General features: G+C 42.1%; 1 protein-coding gene and 1 pseudogene across 1 annotated transcript in view; both read right to left on the bottom strand.

The window, feature by feature from the left end:
- TMEM132D (transmembrane protein 132D) overlaps window positions 1-22,606 on the bottom strand; it is a 632,768-nt gene that overhangs the window by 155,501 nt on the left and 454,661 nt on the right. The gene's annotated exons all lie outside the window — the stretch shown is intronic.
- LOC132503224 (cytochrome c oxidase subunit 6A1, mitochondrial-like) lies at window positions 13,223-13,538 on the bottom strand (annotated as a pseudogene).

Here is a 22,606-nt window from a genome sequence, read left to right as displayed (position 1 = left end):
TCATTTCCAAAGATAGTTCATAAGTTAAAGTAATTACAGCCCAACTTCACTTTGCGAGGCTTTCTTTTTTCTTTCTTTTTTTTTTAAATTGGAGTATAGTTGATTTACAATGTTGTGTTAGTTTCAGGTGTACAGCAAAGTGAATCAGTTATACATATACATATCTCTACACTTTTTAAGATTCTTTTCCCATACAGGGCATTACAGAGTACTGAGCAGAGTTCCCCGTGCTTATACAGTAGGTCCTTATTAGTTATCCATTTTATATATAGTAGTGTGTATATGTCAATCTCAATCTTCCAACTTATCCCTCCCCCACCTCTTAGCCCCTGGTAAGCACAAGGCTTTCTTAATGGGGACCACATCTTGTCTGTAGTCTTTGCATTTGGCTCTTCCTTACAAAGATGTGGAATGATTACAATTCTCTTGCTTTCTTCTTGTGCATCCAGACGTTTTGTCTTAATCTGAGCTACTGAACTGCGACTCAGTCCCCCATCTCTCTCCCCCTACCCGCACCTGGATGGACCAACTTTTGAGACACTTATTCAATACTTTTACAACAGCACGTAGGCAATAGAGGAAGATGCTCAGTAAAAATTGGGGGCACAGGCTATGAAGTTGGAATTTGAGGTCTCTTCAGGGTTAGTTTTGACTTGACTATTAAGATAGCCCATGGACCTCAGGGTTCCCTCCAGCCGCTCCACGGCTCCCAGGTTCCCTCTGGGGTCCTGTATCACTGGGAGAGGGAGGATGGTGAGGGAGAGAAGATCGTTGGGAGAAGGGCTCAGGAATGATTATAAGGCCATTGCAGAGCAATGATTTCTGGCCTGAGCAGAGGCTGGGAAGCTGGGGAAAGTCAAAGTAAGCATCACTTCCAAGGGAGAAGGCAAAAAGGTTTGCTGCAGGGAATCAGAAAGACAAAGTGAATGCATTTGAAGAAGCCCACGTGAGAAAACCAGGAGGTTAGGGGAGATAGGGGAGAAAGCGCTTTAATGTGAGTCCACAGCGCAGCCTGTGGTGGGGAGGAAGTACTGCAGGCTGAGATGATTAGAGCATGCCTGTCACATATGATGGGGCTTATAATCAAAAGAACATACATATATCAATGGAACAGGCTAGAAAGCCCTGAGATAAGCCCACACACATATGGTCAACCTATATTTGATAAAGAAGAAAGAATATACAATGGAGAAAAGATAAGTCTCTTCAATAAATGGTTCTGGGAAAACTGGACAGCTACATGTAAAAGGATGAAATTAGAACACTCCCTAACACCATGCACAAAAATAAACTCAAAATGGATTAAAGACCTAAATGTAAGGCCAGACACTATAAAGCTCTGAGAAGAAAACATAGGAAGAACACTCTATGACATAAATCACAGCAAGATCTTTTTTGACCCACCTCCTAGAGAAATGGAAATAAAAACAAAAATAAACAAATGGGACCTAATGAAACTCAAAAGCTTTTGCACAGCAAAGGAAACCATAAACAAGACTAAAAGACAACCCTCAGAATGGGAGAAAATATTTTCAAATGAAACAACTGACAAAGGATTAATCTCCAAAATGTACAAGCAGCTCATGCAGCTCAATATCAAAAAAACAACCCAATCCATAAATGGGCAGAAGACCTAAATACATTTCTCCAAAGAAGATACTTCAGATTGCCAACAAACACATGAAAATATGCTCAACATCACTAATTATTAGAGAAACGCAAATCAAAACTACAATGAGCTATCACCTCACACCAGTCAGAATGGCCATCATCAAAAAATCTACAGGGCTTCCCTGGTGGCGCAGTGGTTGAGAGTCTGCCTGCCGATGCAGGGGACACGGTTTCGTGCCCTGGTCCGGGAAGATCCCAGATGCCGCAGAGTGGCTGGGCCCGTGAGCTATGGCTGCTGAGCCTGTGCGTCCGGAGCCTGTGCTCTGCAACAGGAGAGGCCACAACAGTGAGAGGCCCGCATATCAAAAAAAACAAAAAAACAAAAAACTACAAACAATAAATGCTGGAGAAGGTGTGGAGAAAAGGGAATCCCCCTGCACTGTTGGTGGGAATGAAATTGATAGAGCCACTATGGAGAACAGTATGGAGGTTCCTTAAAAAACTGAAAATAGAACTACCATATGACCCAGCAATCCCACTACTGGGCATATACCCTGAGAAAACCATAATTCAAAAAGTGTCATGGACCACAATGTTTATTGCAGCTCTATTTACAATAGCCAGGACATGGAAGCAACCTAAGTGTCCATCGACAGATGAATGGATAAAGAAGATGTGGCACATATATACAATGTAATATTACTCAGCCATAAAGAGAAACAAAATTGAGTTATTTGTAGTGAGGTGGATGGACCTAGAGTCTGTCATACAGAGTGAAGTAAGTCAGAAAGAGAAAAACAAATACTGTAGGCTTACACATATATATGGATTCTAAAAAAAAAAAAAAAAAAGGTTCTGAAGAAACTAGGGGCAGGACAGGAATAAAGACGCAGACATAGAGAATGGACTTGAGGACACGGGGAGGGGGAAGGGTAAGCTAGGATGAAGTGAGAGAGTGGCATGGACATATATACACTACCAAATGTAAAATAGGTAGCTAGTGGGAAGCAGCCGCATAGCACAGGGAGATCAGCTTCGTGCTCTGTGACCACTTAGATGGGTGGGATACGGAGTGTGGGAGGGACACACAGGAGGGAGGGGGTATGGGGATATATGTATAGGCATAGCTGATTCTCTCTGTTAAACAGCAGCAACTAACACACCATTGTACAGCAATTATACTCCAGTAAAGATGTTTTAAAAAAGTACATATATATGTATAACTGAGTCACAACATTGTAAATCAATTTTGCGTCAATAAAATTTTAAAAAGAGAGATGGAAGAACATTACTAGAGGACAGACTTATGTCAACTGGTGCTATTCATATTCTTTGTGTGATTCATTGAACAAATCCATTCTCATCAGTAAGAAAAGATATTGGTCCCTGTAAAGATACTTCCTCTCCCATTTCCCAAGCATAGCTCTGATGTGGTCAGTAGAGCAGTAACAGAAGAAATCTGTCAACTTCCTCCCCATTAGCCTGCCTGAGCGTAGCAAATACTAACACTTGAGCAGCCAAAGATCCTCATAAAAAAGAGGGATCCACTCACGTATGTCTCTTATTGCCAGTCAGATCACACCCACGAGAGCAAATGAGGTTGATCCATCCTTTAAAAAGAATCCTTTAACTAGAGAAGGGCAGGGTTAATTACCAAAGGGAACAGACTAGCACACTTCAACCTATCCTCGGGCATCTCAATTCCAGCCTCAGATTTATAAACTTTACTTCTGGTTCCTTATATCCTGACACCAATTTTCCTTGGTATAGAAGGACATGGATCAATGCAAGTAGAACCACCCAGAAAGTCCAGTTGGTATTCCTGAAGACTATAAAGACATTATGTTTAGTAATATTTGATGATGAATAATACAGACATACACATGATCAATTATGCCATTGTGTGGGACAAGATGTGTGAATAAAAAGTAGAGGAGAAAGCAAAAGGAGAGAAGAATCTTTTCCTGGCTTTTAATTTCCAAAAGTCTACACTGGAATAGAAAAAAAAAAAAATACAGCCAATGTCAAGATTTGAGGGAATACTCAGTAAGAGCAAGGGTCGTTTAACTTCCTGAATTTGCTTCCTCAAGCTAAAAATAGGGGAAGATAGTCAGTGAAGAAGTGGGGTTGGCGGGTTTCACATAGAGTCTTTGACTTCACGCTAAGGAGAGATGGGATCTGAGAACAGAGAATCTATTCCATTACTTGCTCCCTGTGGCAAGTTCCCAGGGATGTGGAGAGTCTCCGGAGAGAGGAATTGCCTGAGGTCTCACTAGGCTGCCAGAGCATCTTGGACATGTACCATGCCCTGGGTTGTAGAGAAGCACACAGTTCTTGTGTGCCCAGGAGTGGCTTGGAGGTAGCCAAGAGAGCTTCTGGACCTGAAAAGATGTTTTACTATATAGATGAGGGTAAAACGCTTTTCCCAGTGGCTTGTGTGCACAGGAATTTTCATGGACCAAAGTGTAAAAGCCAGATGGGAGAGCTGGCATCTCAGAAGATGCTCACATGAACAAATTATACGTACTCAGATGTCCCCATCTCCATACGCTTTGGAAATACATTCTGGGACTTCCCAGGATGTAAACAATCCAAGAAGGAAAGGGGAGGTGGGGCTTCACAGCGACTGAGATTAGGTTTCTGACAACTAGCTTAGCAGAACTTGGAAACTTGAAACAAATCAAGTTATTGAAAAGTAATAAAAATATTTATCTTGCATCTTGAAGTTTATGGCTCAGGACACTATTCCCATGGATGGATCATGAACATTTATGTAATCAGAATAGTGAGTGATACGGACCAAAGTTCAATGTTTCTTCCATGATTCAGAACACACTTCAAGATTTTCGGTGTCTCACATGCAAATTATGGGTACAGGGAAAATCACTGGCTGACAGATCTTTACGTCTGTTTCCTAATCTGCAAAACAAGGTCATTGGCTGAAATATTTTATAAAGTGAAACAATGCCATGAAGCTTATCATAAAATCATAAAGCTTGTCATAAAATTGCTTGCCCTGTGTTAGTGATTTGGGGCTCAAACAAGGAAGGCATCACAAGGAGGCATCTCACCATGGTGTGTGAAGTTGTTTAGCAGAGCCTCCTGCTCAGGACAGAGCCTCTCAGCAGGGCCGGAGCCTTTCTCACTCACCCTGTCCAGACAGCCAACCTTCTGTCTCACAGTGGGAGCTTGGTGGACAGGTGACACTAGCAAGGGCTGCAGGAGGGGCTCTGGGAGGGTTAAGTATTTCTTACATAGAGTTTCAGCTTGTCTTCCTGTTTTCAGTACCACCTCACAATGATTTCCAAGAAAACTGGAACCTCCAAGTCCTGAGCTTTTTTATTCTCTCTCTCCCACACACACACTGCCTCTCTCTCTCTTAATCAATATATCCCCCAGACCTCTCTGCAGGTGGTTAGCTACCTCTGGTCTGCTAATTCAGTGACCACCTGAGAGTCTTCTTTCCACAATTTCAATATTTTGTGGAAATCTCTTATATGACTGTTTACTTTTTTTTTCAGGTTATGGGTGTTTTGAAAAAAAGATTCTTCACTGTTGCGATGGTTAATTTTATGCATCAGCTTGACTGGGCTATGGGGTGCCCAGAGCCTTGGTTAAAACATTATCCTAGGTGTTTTTGTAAGGATGTATTTGAACGAGATTAACATTTAAAGCAGATTGCTCTCCATAATGTGGTGGGCCTCGTCCAATCAGTTGAAGGCCCGAATAGAACAAAAAGAACGGCCCTTGCCAAGCAAGAGAGAATTCTCCTATACACTGCCTTTGGACTTCACTGTAACAGTGGCTCTTCCTGGCTCCATAGAAGATGGCCTTTGGACTCACAATGGAACGTTAGCTGTTTGTGTCCTCAGTCTGCTAGTCTACTCTGCAGACTTCAGACTTGCCAGACTCCATAACTGTTCTTTATAATAAATCTCTTCATATATATATATATATATATATATATATATATATATATATATATATATATATATATATAAAATATATATATGTATGTGTATATATATATATAATTCTGTATATATACATATATAATGTATACATACATTAAATATACATATATAATGCATATATTATATATGTATACATATACACATATATAATGTATATATGTGTGTGTATATATATACATATATATGTAAAAGTAAAAAGTATATATAGGCAGACCTCATTTCATCGTGCTTTGCTTTATTGTGCTTTGCAGATACTGTGTTTTTTTGCAAATTGAAGGTTTGTGGCAACCTTGTATCAAGCAAGTCTGTCGATGCCCTTTTTTCCAACAACATTTGCTCACTTTGTGTCTGTGGGTCTCATTTTGGTCATTCTCTCAATATTTCAAACTTTTTCAGTATTATTATATTTGTTACAGTGATCCGTGGTCAGGGATCTTTGATGTTACAACTATGACTTGCTGAAGGCCCAGATGATGCTTAGTATTTTTAATAATAAAGTATTTTTGAATTAAGGTATGTATAGTGTTATTTTAGACATAATGCTATTGCACACTTAATAGACCACAGTATGGTGCAAACATAACTTTTATATGCACCAGGAAACCAAAAAATCCATGTGACTCACTTTATTGTGATATTTGCCTATTTGCAGTGGTCTGGAACCAAATCCACAGTATCTCTGAGGTCTGCCTGTATATATACTATTGGTTCTGTTTCTCTGGATCACCCTAATACAATCATAAATATAAGTAAACAATCCACCACAGAAATCTAGATTTGGCAACAATAAAGCCTTTTGATTGTGTTGTATGTATTGGGAGAATTTGAATGCATTATCCCATTTAAACCTCCCAGTGGTGTTGCAGAGAGATGCTTGGATTGAATAACAACTGGATTGTCAAAAGGAAAATGGCAGTACAGGTATTTTTTAATATGAAAAGTGTTTTCAGCTTTATTGAAGCATAATTGACAAATGAAATTATAATATATTTAAAGTGCAGAAGATGATGATTTAACCTATGTATAATTGTGAAATGATTATCACAATCAAGCTAAATAACACATCTATCACCTCACCATTACCTTCTTTTTGTTTTCTTTTTTTTTTTTTTTTTTTTTTTGTGGTATGTGGGCCTCTCACTGTTGTGGCCTCTCCTGTTGCGGAGCACAGGCTCCGGATGCGCAGGCCCAGCGGCCATGGCTCACGGGCCCAGCCGCTCCGCGGCATATGGGATCCTCCCAGACCGGGGCACGAACCCGTATCCCCTGCATCGGCAGGCGGACTCTTAACCACTGCGCCACCAGGGAGGCCCAATTACCTTCTTTTTGAAAGAACACTTTACATCTACTCTCTTAGTAAATTTCAAGTAAAAAATACAGAATTATTAACTATAGTCACCATGCTGTATACTAGATCCCCAGAACTTATTCATCTTGTAACTAGAAGAGTGCACCCTTGGGCCAACATCTCCCCATTTCCCCCACTGCCAGACGCTGGTAACCACCATTCTACTCTCTGTTTCTATGAATTCAACTTTTCTTTATTTAGATTCCACATATAAATGATACCAGAGAGTGCTTGTGTTTCTCTGTCCAGCTTATTTCACAGTCTCATGTCTTGGAAGGAATGTAAGTTGGAGCAGCCATTATGGAAAACAGAATGGAGGTCCCCCCCACACACAATTTAAAATAGACCTACTATTGTTATCCAGTGATCCCATTTCTGGGTATATATCCAAAGGAAATGAAATCAGTATCTGGAAGAGAGATCTGCACCCGTGCGTTGCAATGACTGCAAACTTATTCACAATAGCCAAGATATGGAAACAACCTAAATGTCCATTGATGGATTAAAAAAATGCGTTATATGTAGACAATGGAATATTATTCAGCCATAAAAAAGGAGAGAATCCTGACACTGGTGACAACAGATATTTTAATCTAACTACACTACACCAGAGTTACTTCTCTAATCACCTCTAAATCACCTTTATGTTCTGTTCTAGAAGCAACAAGATATTCTTTGGGCAGGATTAAAGAATCTCCTGAGTTATGTACTTTACCTTCATGCTTTTCACAGCCATGCAGCATGATCAGTGGACAAGTGTTAGAAGCTTCCAAACCATGCTCTTGTTTCTATGGCTGAGTACTAAGTAAATCTGGATAAAACCTGTAATTCTGTTTTACTGTAGTCTATCTTCCTCCCCATAGTTCCATAATGTCCTCGAAACATCTAAGGCATCTAAGAAAGAAAAGGCACCCACTTCTTCCAAATAAATCATAAATAGTCACTCAACCTGTGTTGTACAGAGAGCAGAGCCTGAGGCAGAGGTTATGTGCTATGAATGCACGAGGGGCGTGCCAGCCTTGGGGCAGGAGTGCCTGAAAAAAGGAGAGGGTCAGGGAAGGAAGGAAACTGATGAACACACGTGAAGAAGCTGGCCAGTGTTTGATATCAAGCATGAGAAATTGCCCAAATTTGCCAGACTCTCTTCTGGGAGACTATACTAATGGATGCTTCTCAGATTCGTCCACCTGGGGAGGGATTTATCCACTGGTTTCCATCTTTTGTTGGTCAAAGGTGTGCCCTGCAGGATGCTAATTCCTCTTTGCTTCTGGGTAGCATGTGTGTACTTGTCCAGAAAATCTTGCACATTTCAGAGTGAACAAGAGAGCCCTAGTGTGGGACAGCACAGGCCTAAGATCAGGCACTGTTTTTTTGTGTGCCAAAGCAAATTCCCTGGTGTCGTTAGAGAGTTTAGTGCTACAGCAGCTGAAAAAAACAGCCCAATGTCCTTGAACCAGGTAGACCTGGCCTTCAGAGAAGGTCCGAAATGGCACAAAGATGTGTAACTGATACAAATTCTTTAGTCCAGCTCTCTTACACTGCCCTCCAAAGGCCATGCTGGATGATTCTGGCCTGGCTAAATTTCACAGTGGGTACAGGGCAAGTATCCTGATGACAGTGTTTAAGCTCCTGGATCAAGCCATACCTGAAATCTATGTGCAGACTGTTTCTTACAGAAGTCAACCAATATCTCTCTTCTGTTTCACCTAGTTGAATTGGGTTTACAGTCACTTGCAACAAAGGCTTTTAATAATTTCACATTAGACTGATGTTTCTCAAAAGCACCTTTTGGTCCAAAATGATATAAAGAATCATTTACAGAAAGCCAGGGCAGCTCAGAAAATGTTTTATGTGTGACAACTCATGACAATCTCCACCATCCCACCTCTCATCAAACTGTTCATTTTTAATGAACAACTGACATTTTTTAAAAACTCTTGGAACCTGCAGACACTATTAATAATCAGATATCACTTTCACATCTTCATTTGCACTAAAAATTTAATTCACTGCTGAGACAAAAGGGAAGGGTACCCAACATCTTTCTCAGATGTCCTTCAGGATGTTCTCATAGTGGTGCTAAAGAAGGGGAAGCTATCATTTCTATGAACCTTTTGTTCTGTAAAGTTAAACCAGTTTCTTCAATGAACCATGCCGGCCTGACTGCTTCCCAGTCGTGCCTCATCATTTTCACAGGCAAGTGTCAAACCTCATGCCCTTTCCTTGTGCTTTCAAAATCTGAAATTAGTCAAACACAAAGATAACTTGAGTGCTTTAAAACTTGACAAAAAAGGTGCAAAAATGAAGAAAAAAATAAAACCTCACGCTTTTTTTCTTTTCTTTTCTTTTTTTTTTTTTTTTTTTTTTTTTTTTTTTTTTTTTGCGAGTCTCTACACATTTGGAGTTTGGGCACAAAAAAGATTCATAGAATAATGACTGTTTTAATGGACCTTTCAAAATGTACAGGGAAGCCAACTAATCTTAGAGGCGATGGTGAATACCTGAGCAGCTACTTAATAAAGATGCAGGAGTGTGTGGTGTGAATGCAATACTCCCATTGGCCAATCAGTGCTCAGAGAAGCTATTAACCCACAGAGCAAAAGGCACCTTGCCAGATAGTTATCCTGTAAAAGGAGAGAATTCTGAGAGTCATAAAAACGGGAATGTCATTGACCCGTTCAAGTAAAAACACATTCGACGTTGTTTGGTAGCCAGGGCTAAGGATGGAAGCACAGGGCTACAGATAACCACTGGGCACCCGCCCAACTTAAGAGCTCACACACATACAAGTACCTGTTAAGGACCCTGTATTAGTTTCCTGTTGCTGCTGTTAACACATGACCACAAGCCTGGTGGCTCAGAACAATGAAAATGGATTCTCTTTCACTTCTGCAGGTCAGAAGTATAAAAGCAAGGTGTCGGGCCTCCCTGATGGCGCAAGTGGTTGAGAGTCCGCCTGCCGATGCAGGGGATACGGGTTCGTGCCCCGGTCTGGGAGGATCCCATATGCCGCGGAGCGGCTGGGCCCGTGAGCCATGGCCGCTGAGCCTGCGCGTCCGGAGCCTGCGCGTCCGGAGCCTGTGCTCCGCAACGGGGGAGGCCACAACAGTGAGAGGCCCGCATACCGCAAAAAAAAAAAAAAAAAAAAAAAAAAAAGCAAGGTGTCCACAGGGCATGTTCCTTCTGGAAGCTTCAGGGGAGAATCTGTCCCATTGCCTTTCCAAATATCCAGAGGTTGGGACTCCCCTGGTGGTCCAGTGGTTAAGAATCTGCCTTCCAATACAGGGGACATGGGTTCGATCCCTGGTTGGGGAACTAAGATCCCACATGCCGCAGGGCAATTAAGCCCGTGCGCCACAACTACTGAGCCCACGCGCTCTGGAGCCCATGAGCCACAACTAGAGAAAAACAAAAGCCCTGGTGCCACAACTAGAGAGAAGCCCGCATGCTGCAACAAAAGATCCCACGTGCTGCAACTAAGACACAACGCAGCCAAAAATAAATTAATTAAAAAAAATACATATCCATACATATCCAGAGGCTGCCAGCATTCCATGGTCTGTGGCCCCTTCCAACATCACTCCAATCTGTTGCTTCCCTCCAGCTTCCTCTGAAAAACCCTCACGTGCGTGTCCTACTGTAGCCAATTCTCTGCTTCTCTCCTTTATCAGGACTTTCGTAATCACATCCATATGGATGATGAAGGCAACCTCCTCATGTCACACCCTTAACCACATCTGCAAAGCCCGTTTTGCCATGTAAGTTAACATTCCCAGGTTCCAGAATTAAGGATGTGGACATCTTGGGGGCCATTATTTATCCCACACTGTCTTGAAAGTGGAAGATTGAAATCAAAGCACAAACTCTCATTCTAGAAAGGACTGTCCCATTGGAGCAAGCCCTGGGTTTGGCTGTGTCCTTTATTCAAGCTTCTTGTTAATGCTTGATTTTTTTCCAGAGTCTGGTTTCTCAGGTCCCTGTATTATAAATATCTGGATCCTCTTCTGGGTGTTTGTATGGGGCACAGAGCTCGGGGCCGGGGTGAGGGCTCATGGCATTGTCCCACTCTCCTTCTCTATCTCTTAACATTTATTCAGTAAATGTTGAGCAAAGACCTTTTGGGAGATGTTTAAAGAAAAGAGACTCATATAGGAGACTGAAGTGTCCATGGTAATTTATCTCATCATCAAACTTGCTTCCAAAGCATAGACATTCTTCTTACTTTTCAGATTGGGAACCAAAGCACTTCTGTTGTATTAGGCACTGTTCTAGGACTTTTATGTATTATTTAATTACATCTACCCTCCTCCCCAAGCTGAGTGGGTGGGTATCATTGCCTCATTTAACAAATGAGGAAACTGAGGTTTAGGGAGATTAAATGAAATACCCAACACCAAGAGCAAATAAGTGGCAGATACAGAATTCACTCTCAGCCTTGTCTAATTTCCGGGCTCTGCCTTTTAAGCACCATATTCTATTCTCTCAAATGATGATGTCTCCGGAAGGGAACAGAATATTTTAAGCAGGTGCATTGTTTTTTTTTGTTGTTTGTTTGTTTAATTTTTATTTTATACTGGAGTATAGTAGATTAACAATGCTGTGTTAGTTTTGGGTGTACAGCAAAGTGATTCAGTTATACATATACGTGTACCAATTCTTTTTCAAATTCTTTTCCCATTTAGGTTGTTACAGAATATTGAGCAGCGTTCCCTGTGCTGTACAGGAGGTCCTTGTTGGTTGTGTGTTTTAAACATAGCAGTGTATATATGCCAATCCCAAACTCCCAGTCTATCCCTCCCCCCGACCCTTCCCCTCTGGTAACCATAAGTTTGTTTTTCTTTTCTTTTTTCTTTTCTCTTTTCTTTTCTTATCATCTATCTACAGCATTTATCTTAAGGACATACACTGTAGCTACTGTGAATCCTAGCAGATTCCCAGGCTCCAAAGACTTTGCTTATGAAGAGTCAGAACAGGGCTTATCCATATTCATAAGGCTTGTCTGCCACACTTCCTACGGCTGGGCTGGTGCCTCTGAAGGGCTCCGCCTCAGTTAGCCAGTGGCGTACCACACGGAGCATTTATTCTCAGCATCCCTGATCCACGGATCAGCTGGTGATGCTCTGCTTCAGGCTGCGGGTCAGCTGGGCTCAGAAGGTCCACAGAACTTGGCTCCAGGCTCCACATGGGGTTCAGGTCTGCTCCACGTCTCTCATTCTTCTGGGGCCGCCTGACTACAGGGCATGTTTTTCTCATAACGATGCCAGAAGCACAAGAGGGCAAACCCGGCCACGTAAACACATTTCCAGCACCTGTTCCACTCACATCCACCAACATCGCCTTGGCCAAAGCAAGTTGCATGGCTAAGTTCAAAGTTAATGGGAAAGGAAGTGAACTCCACCCACCAGCAGGCAGGGACGCAGCTATAAAATACTGGACGGAGGGCTGGGGTCCCAGTGTAATCTACCACAGCCTGTTCATATCTGGTTTGTTTTCCCTCACTGATGGTGATTCCCTCACTCCTGCATCTGCTTTGATGAAGAACCAAAAAGTAAAACCCAATGTATTCTACTCCACTTACAAGTTCTTACTCTTAATTCCATCCCCATATATTGAATCCATCCCCATATATTGAATCCACCCCCAAGCTCTAAGCATCAATGTTTCCACCCGATTCTTCATCTGCACTGTCTCCCTGCAGCCCACCTCCAACGTCACTGGATGCTCAGAGCCTCGAAGCAGTGCCCTTGACTCAATACATCCCCTCTGGTTTTCACGCACTGGCTGGGGTGATCCTCTAAAGTGTAAACTCCCTACCTTTCAACTCTGCACTTACAATAAAATTCAAATCCCAGATCATGCCCTAAAAGACCCCATCTTCTCCAAGGTCCTGCCAACCTCTCTCATGTCATCTTGTAACAGTCCCCAACTCGGACCTCGTGTCCCAAGCATACCTGGGTCTTTTTTTTTTTCAGCTCATGAGTAAGTTATTTATTTAAGCCATCTGCTGCCATAAGCAAAGGGATGGACGATCAGTATAATGGTCATCAAGTATAATGGTCATTAAGTATAATGGTCATCACTGGATACAAGAAGGTGAGCTTAAGGTCCCCTTAAGCAAAGGAACGGAAGATCAATATAATGGTCATCAAGTATAATGGTCATCAAGTATAAAGGTCATCACCAGACACAAGAAGGTGAGCTTAAGGTCCCCTAACTTTTTTGGTCCATGTGTGCAGAGTAATGGCCCAAACTTCTGCTGTGGTCTCCACTGTAGTGGTCCAAGTTCTCTTTATTCATCTTCATAGCCAGTTGGAAGCAGATTCACATGAGGGTTATGGACAAGGGTATGGCTACCATCTTCCCAGGGAAAAGGCCTTGGACCTGATGTGGAGATGGGGGTAGTCAACTGCCTCCGGTCTGTCCTCCTCTCCATGGTGCGACTTCAGGAAGACATCCAGCATGGGGAGTGCCACGAGGCAGGTGAGGGCCTTCCACACGCGAGCTGAGCCCTGCTCACTGCGGGCACCACTCGACATAGGCCGACTCAGCTGCAGCCGGGAACGACCTAGCGGCCCAGAAACCCGGGATCCAGCTGCTGCCACCATTTTCAACCGGGTTCACCGCCTACCTGGGTCTCCTCATTTGTTGTTAGAACTTGCTGTTCTCTTTGTCTGGTGCCCTGGGACCCTGGATCTTCACACTGCTAGCCCTTCTTGATATCCAGGTCTCTTAAAGGCTAACTATGCTCATAAAGAAGCCCGCACCTTCCCACACGCACCACGAACTAAACTGTTCTAAACTGTTCGGATTTTGGCATCACTTGGGCAGTGCCAGTTTCTTCCTTAGAAAGGAATTTAACTGACAGCAGAGACCTTATCAGCCCAATTCAGCATTGTACCCCAAATAGGAAGCATAGTGCGAGCTTATATTCACAGCTTGCTAAATATTGCATTGAATTCAAAAATGATCAAAGGCATCTGAACAAGAAACTCACACGTGCTCCAGAAAGTTGGAGAAAGCATGGCTTCATAGAGATTACCAGAAACGAAAGCACTATTGCTCTAAGTCTGAGCTGTTCATCAACATCAGCTGACTCCTACACGCATCACTTCTATTTGGGAAGTGGAAGCTTGACTTGAGTTTCACGGAGTCCAAGTGTCACTGTCTTCCTGAGGCTTGGCCAAGGGCCCCCAAAGAGTAGGACATTGAGTTCTGTGCTAGTTACCAAGTCAAGGTAAAGGAATTGGGAAGGAATATATGTCTGAGGACAGAGAGTTATGTGATGTACTTCAAAGCTGATGAAAGATAGCATGATAGGAGTGTGAGCTTTGGAGCTACACTGTCTGAGTTAGAATTTGGTCAGTTTCTTAGCCTCTCTTAATCTCAGTCTCACCATCATTAAAATGAGGACAATAATAGCACCCACCTCCTAGGTTATCATGAAGATTAAATGGGTTAGTTCATGCAAAGCCCTTGTGAGCACCGCTTGGTACATAGTGAGCAATCCATCTGGCTTGGCTATTATTAGTATAAATAAATATTAATTTGGATCAAATTGTAGATACAAGCAGAGAGAGAGAGAGGGGAAAAATCATAATTAGAGCTGTTAAATAACACTTGTTATAATTTTCTGTGGTGCCTTCTCAAAATAAGGTCTTCTGTAAATGCCACTTCAAATCTCAGAATTCAGCAACTCACCCACGAGCCAGCTGTCAGGGAATGGGTTTAACTCGTAGAAGTGGTTCTGTTCAGCCATTTCTTTTTCTCTGACAATGTTGTCTCAGGGTTACCCAGTAGAAAAGTTACACTGCTTATTATAACCACAGTACAAACAAGGCCTGGGATTTATATAACACCTTGGATAGCAAAAGCTAAAAAGCACATCTAAGTGATGCAGTCCTGTCTCTTTTCACAAAATCCACTCAAAATCAAGAGTTTGATAATACTGTCCCCTGAGCAAATAAAGAGATTAAAAAGAAATCAAAGAACTTCTTCAGGGAGACCCAGTAGAGAAGTTCCATAGCTGAAAAGAGGTCTGAAAACCAATGTTAGCATACCAAGCCTTCGGTAATTTACCCGCCTTTACATTTTCAATTTGTTTACTTATGTTTCATCTCTTTCCAAAAAAGGAATTGGAAATATATTTAATAGGTCAAGTAAGAGATCCCAAACTGCATTCCATGGAACAATTACAGATGGTGGTCATTGTGACTTGGGAAAAATTCATTGGCAAAAGGATTCCATGGTGAAGAAAATCTTAATTCCTCTCATGCAGAAAAGGATCATTATTTACAGTTCTGGGTGGTCTTACTGTGGAGAATCCTGCTAACTTTGGTTAGCCCAGCACTTTACATCCCTGGCAAAGCATTTTTTAAAATACAAAATCAATACTACTCAAGGCACCAGTGTTCCATGGATCATCTGTTTGGGACATGCTGACTTGAGGAAATCATGGTGCAGAGAAAAATGAGGGTGATAATGAGAAATCCAGGGTCAGGGGAGTGCGTATCAGTCCAGACCACCACGGTCTTTGCGTCCAGTTGCTACAGGCGGGATGCAAACGTGGCCATCAGCATCCTACAGGCCAAGGAAAAGGTAGGAATACAAGCAGTCCTAAGGACCAGCTTATGAACAACAGGTAAATCTGGAAACAGGTAGTTTTGGGGGATTTGGTGAGCCTTTAACCCAGGCTTCTTCTTCAAATATTTCCAGATTTGAAATAAAGAAGCAACACAGAACACCGAGCAAAGACTACCCTGGATTTTTTTCCCTAAGCAAATTTAGCAATTCCAAATGCAACGCGTGACATTCATAGAGGTACTATTTAAACTTGTTTTAAAATTAGTGCTACTAGTTTGAAAATGGTAGTGTATATTAATGCAGAAAGATTTTAGAGTTTCTAGAAGTAGAGAGAAACTCAAAAACACCATGGAAAGGATATAATTTTTATAAATGACAGCAGCTATAAGGTACCTATCGTGCACCTAACAGAGAGCGGGCATTCAGCAAATGACTCCCTTGTTGTTATTATTACTGCTGTTTTTAAAAAAAACAAACCACCAAAAACACCCGTGGAAATACCACAGCTTAAACTTCAATGTTGTGCTTAGTTGGTAATTCAAGCCTAGAGATTCTTTTTGGCAATGAACATCTGATTTATATGAAGGTCATAACATTAACATAACCTTAACTCTTTTTCCTATTTCCCAAGCATCCCCGAATTTACATATCGAAAACTAATTTTTAAAAATTTCTCCTTGAAACCATGCCAGCCCCTTCTTCACCTCTCCAGTTCGTAGCAAACACCCCCTTATTTCCATTTATTTGAAATCAGACACAGACTTATCAGGATCCTCTTCTTTCTCTTGATGCCCACATGACCATCCACCAGCAAGGCTCAACAGCTCTTTCTCATTATAATACAGTTAGTCCCCTACATACGAATGAGTTCCATTCCGAGATCGCATTCTTAAGTCCAATTTGTTCATAAGTCCAACAAAGTCAGCCTAGGTGCCCAACCAACACAATCGGCTACATAGTACTGTACTGTAATAGGTTTATAATACATTTCACACAAATAATACATAAAAAACAAGCAAACAAAAAATAAATAAAACATTTTTAATCTTACAGTACAGCACCTTGAAAAGTACAGTAGTACCAGCTACATCACTGCTGCTTTTATGCTTGCTTCTGGACATCCTGGGCTTGAAATAAAGGTACTGTACTACTGTACTCTCTACGGTACCATACAGTAAAGTACACAAAAGCACAACCACTTGCAGAGGATGAAAGCACATGACAGTGTATGCCAGACACGTGAACTAACTTACCTGATTGGACATGTGCACGCACGTTCGCATCTTTGAAAGTTCGCAACTTGAAGGTTTGGATGTAGGGGGCTCACTGTAACCTCAGGTAACTTGACTCCGCCCCCTTCTCGTTGCCCCTCCCTCTTCCATCGTCCCCCTGCAGGATGCTGTAGAGTAGTCCGCAAATTCTCCTGCTGCCTGCATCGCTGCTCTCCTCCAATACAATCTCCACTCACAAAGTATTTAAAATCCATAAAATATATATTTTAAAATTTTCTAATTGACATCCCCCAAATTCTAACCGCGGCACTTGGAATAAAATCCAGATTCCCGCTTCAAGCTCATCTTGAGACACTTTTCTCTGACTCTTTGCCTTCTGGCCACCCTGGCCACTTTGAGCTGTTTTTTGACTTAGAACCCACCTGTAGAAGGTTCCTTCTGTCTGCAGTGCCCACATCTCCTGAACTGTGTAGGACTGACATGTCTCTATCCCGCAAGCCTCAGTTTAAACACCACCTCCTCAAGGCTGACCTTCTCTGATTTTCCAAACTAAGTGTCCCCCTTCTCCAATCCTTAATTCTCCATCACTATATTCTGTTTGATATTTTATAGCATGTTGTCTGATATGTGCAATGTTCACTTATTTATTTATTTACCTGTTCATTATCTGTTTCCTACATCTTTACCACTAACATCATGGGAGTGGGATTTATCTCTGCTTTATTTACCAAACCTTACACTTTACCTAATACATTCAAGACATGTGCACACACAGAGACATACATATTTGTAGAACGTATGCATGATTGAACAAATGAGGAAAACTCCACAAAGGATTCTTTATGAAAAAGGAATATAATTTGATTTCATGGTACAGTATGTAAATAATTTGTAAAACATCCATGAAAGGATGATTCACTAATTAATTCCCTTCCATTTTCTCTCTGTCACAAAACCCTCTTTGGCCAACATATCAAAATACAAGCAGGGCTTGCTGACTATCATTTCCCTTGAAAATAATCAATGACCCCTTGCCTGTTTAGAAATCATAAATTGATTGGGGCTGCAAAATAAAATAATTCTCCAGAAAGAGCAGAATGCCACTTAGTTAATTCTCAAATGAATAATAAAACATGATAAACAGCCCATGCCACTTAGCTGGATTTATTAACTAGAGTTTAGGAAAAGAAAGAGCAGTCATATTTCATCCATTCTTTCTGGGACATTCCCAGCTACACATGAGCAGAGAATATTCGATGGAATGAGAATGTCCTAGGTAAGTGGTCTCTACCTGCCAGGACGGGGTGAATAGCAGACTCTAGGTGGATATTGATTAATTCTCCATTTTAGATGTTAATCTAAATGACATTCTTAGAGGTATTATAAGTGAAGTAGGTAGTTGCTGGAAAGGAAGTAGGTAGCTGTTGGTCAAAATTTGTAAGGAAAATTAAGTAAGGATAAGTAGCTTATGTAAGAGAAGAGTCAAAGAGTTAGTTCTTAGGATGCATGAGATGCTCTTCTGAGCCTCAGTTTACCCATTCATTGGAGGGAGGTCGACCCTTCCTCTCTTTCTGTCACCTGTGTAACCTCCTGAACAAACACACTCAGAAGCCAGCTATGTAGTATGGCTGTCAAGAGCAAAATCCATCATCATTATCTTCTCTAAAGAGTGAACTCCAGGGCTTCCCTGGTGGCGCAGTGGTTAAGAATCTGCCAATGCAGGAGGCACAGGTTTGAGCCCTGGTCTGGGAAGATCCCACATGCCGCGGAGCAACTAAGCCTGTGCACCACAACTACTGCGCCTGTGCTCTAGAGCCCATGAGCCACAACTACTGAGCCCACGTGCCACAACTACTGAAGCCTGTGCACCTAGAGCCTGTGCTCTGCAACAAGAGAAGCCACCGCAATGAGAAGCCTGCGCACTGCAACGAAGACCCAATGCAGCCAAAAATAAAAAATAAATTTAAAAAAAAAAGAGTGAACTCCACCTGGGTCCTCCACCCTACGTTCCCGCTGGTTCTCTGTGAAAGTTGAGTCTTTACTTTCTTTTTATGGTTGCTGGTGACATGTTGCTGTTGTTAAACACAGAGGTTTAATAGGCGTTGTTAAACTGTCCAGTCACCTAGTTAATTACTAGTTCAGCGATTACTTTACCACAACTAGGCACCAAATTATCTCAGTAGCTTTTGTTCCAAGATTTGTCTTTACAGCCCTCTGGGGTTTGTCTCCTTAATATAATTTTGGCTCTATCTCTCTCCACACATGAACGTGGACGGCGTCCTTAGGGATGAAAGTAGGATTGGGATTGGAGTGACACATGGTTAGAGATGCTCTGTAGGTGATGATCCAACCTGCAATCTGGTTTCAGAAGGACTCCCAGCCTGACCATCTAGGGCAGAGCTGGGCTTTGTGCAGGACCCGTGAAATCTGACCTTCATTGTCCCTATTTGCTAACTGGCCCCCACACATTAGGAGGGCCAGGAGTCTTACAGACTGAACCATTAAGATGTGCTCAGTGAAGCTCTTATTGGAAAGAGAAACACAGGGCACTCCAAGCTCACTGGAGGTTAAGAGGCGGTCAAATCATATAAAAGGGAATCCTGGGAAAAAAAAAAAGAAAAGTGAAGCTAGAGCTCAGAAAACTCTAAGAAAGCAGCCTATAAAAGCTAGAACTGAGTCACTCTTTACAGCTGGAATGATCCCACGAGACACCTGGCTGAGTTTGAAGTGGTCAGTGGGAAAAAGTCACTTGTCACCAAGCAGGGTTACAGAAGGAAGCCAGATTTCTAAAAGTTTTGAGAAAAGAAAAAAAAAGTTCTATGGACAGAAAATCTAGATGAGGTCTGACCAAGGGGGAAAACTGAAATTCTGATTTCACAAAGGCAAATGATTGCTAGAGGAAGAAAAGCCAAAAACATCTGAAGGTCTAAGTTTGGCCAGGGAAGGGACAGCCTGGGGGCTTGTGGTGAGAAGTGGGTCTTTTTTTAAATTTAATTTTTATTGGAGTACGGTTGCTTTACAAGGCATTAGCTTCTTGCTATACAGCAAAGTGAATCAGTTATATGTATACATATATCTACTCTTTTTTCTTTTTGTTTACCTTTTTATTTTCTGTTGGACTACAGCTGATTAACTATGTTGTGATAGTTTCAGGTGCGCAGCAAAGTGACTCAGCCATACATGTACGTGTATCCATTCTTCCCCAAACTCCCCTCCCATTCAGGCTGCCACATAACATTGAGCAGAGTTCCCCGTGCTCTACAGTAGGTTGTCATTAGTTGTCTATTTTATACGTAGTGGTGCATATACGTCAGTCCCAATCTCCTTGAGGGAGGATTCCTAGAGCATCAGTCAGGGTCCCCACAGAAAACAGGAGGGCAGGTGGAGGAGGGTTAATTTAGGAAGGTGGCGACATAGAGGGACCATAGAAAAAGCATCAGTAGCCTGGAGCCAGCACCTGCCCTGCTGTTGCCCACCCTTGGGGGTGGAGGGACGCTGTTGCAGAGAGATAGCCAGGAGCTAAGAAGCTCCACCTCCCTCCATTGCTGCCCTCTGGGCTCCTGCTGGGGTTTCCAGAGGCTTCTCTCTGGCCAAATATGGCTGCAATCCAGAGGCTCTTGAAGTCCTTTAAGGCAGAATATGCAAGAGGATGGCAAAGCAAACGGGTCTGCCCAAGCAAAAAGAAGATTCCAGGCACAAACATCTAGGAAAAGGAAGGCTTCTGGAAAATGATATCAGCTACCAAAACAACTCATTTCCATTTCTGCTTCGATTCCATTGTCAGAAAGTCATCAGAGCAGAAGTGAGAGTGGTTAAGAAGGAATTAGACCCACATTGGGTGAGTAATTTGCAAGCCATCACCGAGCCTTTTTAAGCGAGAGCAAGCCTCCAGAGTTGGGTGTATCACTCCGAGGGACAGACAGACAGACTTTGTAGTGTTTTTGCTGAACCTGTGAGGAACCATATACAGACAGAGAGGCTCCAGAATAATTTCCAATGAACAAAAATGGAGAGGACAGAAAGCCGGTTATGAAAACTGCAGATCAGTAAGCCTGAAATCAACACAGATATAGATGCAGAAAAGGTTGTTAAAAATATCATGCGTACTTTAACAAAGAGCTACCAATCCCTAGAAGATGCTATGGCTTCATAAGGACATGTCATGCCTGAATAACCTCCATTATTAATTGGTTGGATCTTACATGCACCATAATTGAATCATCCAACAAGTATTTTGAGCCCCTACTATGTGCCAGTTAATGTTCTAGGTGTGTGGATACTGCATCCATCAAGGTGGATGAGCTCCCTGTGTTCAAGAAGTCTAAAATCTAGTGGGGAAAAATACTCGCAAGGAAACGTAAAAATAAGGAGGATAAGTTCCGATAATTAAAGGTAAATCAAAGCAGGTGAGCCATGTGATGGAAAGAACATGTCTTGATGGTGGTGGGTACAACACTGATTTCTTCACTGATTGAAGAAAACTTATACAGAAGGACAGGACGAGTGATGAGTCAGCTGTGAGACATGCTTGTGGAAGAGAACTCCAGGCAGGGGAACAGCCAGTGCAAACACCCTGTGGTCAGGGGAAGTTTCAGGAACACCAAAGGATGGGAGTGTGAAGCTTACCAGCAAGGGAGTTGGTTTTAGGAAATGAGGTCAAAGAGGTAGGGAGGGACCAGACAATGAAGGGGTCTTTGAGTCTTAGTAAGAACTTTGAATTTTGCTATAAGTGTGGATGGAATTGGATGCAGTGATCTTAGGCAGAAAGGATGGGTAGGTATCTGGTGTTTTGAAAAGATCTCCCAGCTGCTATTGGGGAAAATGGATCAGGTGGGAGTGGGGGTGTGGCAAAAGTAGAGGACAGGAGACCATGTCGTTAGGGCAAGAAATTAAAGTGTCTTGTACTTGGGGAATAGCAGAAGAGATCAAACTCAAGGATATACTTTGGAGACAAAACTAATAGGGTTATTGGTTGGCACGTAGGGTACGAAAAGTCAGTACCATGGACAACTCTTAGGTTATTGGTTTGAGAACAGATTTCAGGCTGAAAACATGAGAAGTAAAGGTTTAGGGAAAACTTTTTATTAATTTTTAGAATATGGTAGACATGTTGAACTGGGATATTGGTCAGACAGTGATAGAATATCTCATCATGTTATTGTGGACAGTGAGAAGTGATACGAATCTGAATGAGGGGACATCTATGATTTATTCATCTGAGACATTTTTGAACACTTACTGTATACTATGACCTGTTTTAGATTCTAAGAATAAACATGTAAGAAAACACACAAAAATTCCTGCCCCCATGGACTTACAGTTTGAGGAACCAAACAATAAACTGAAGATCAAGTGAAATAGATGGTGTGTCCGCTGATGTCTTGTACCAGAGTATTAGCCGGATATATGATCAGGTTCTGGATTTATTGTGAAGGTAGAACTATCGGGACCAACCAAGAGATTGGATATGAGGTCTGAGAGTGAAGGATTCCATAGTTTGGGTCTGAGCAACTGGAACTATGGAATTACCACTGACTGAAATGGGGACATTTCCAGAAGGAATACGTTTGCAGGGTGAAGATCAGGGGTTTGGTTTAGGACATGCTAGTTTGAAACGCCTACTGAACAGCCAAGAGTAGCTGTGGAAACTGGAGCTCAGGGGAGAATTCCAGGCTGGAGACACACATTGTGGAATGATCAGTGACTAGATGATATTTAACATCACAAGAAAGGATGCAATCACCAAAGGGTTAGATTAGGCAGAAAGGAACTCTAAGGACTTCCCTGGAGCAGAACAGGTAGGTAGATGAGAAGGAATGAGAAAAGGGGTTCAAGAAAGTAGCCCATGAGTTCGGAAATAA

Source organism: Mesoplodon densirostris, chromosome 15 (genome assembly GCF_025265405.1).
Source record: "Mesoplodon densirostris isolate mMesDen1 chromosome 15, mMesDen1 primary haplotype, whole genome shotgun sequence".
Lineage (NCBI taxonomy): Eukaryota > Metazoa > Chordata > Mammalia > Artiodactyla > Ziphiidae > Mesoplodon > Mesoplodon densirostris.
Note: the sequence above shows the minus strand (reverse complement) of the source record. Positions and strands in the feature narration are given on the sequence as shown.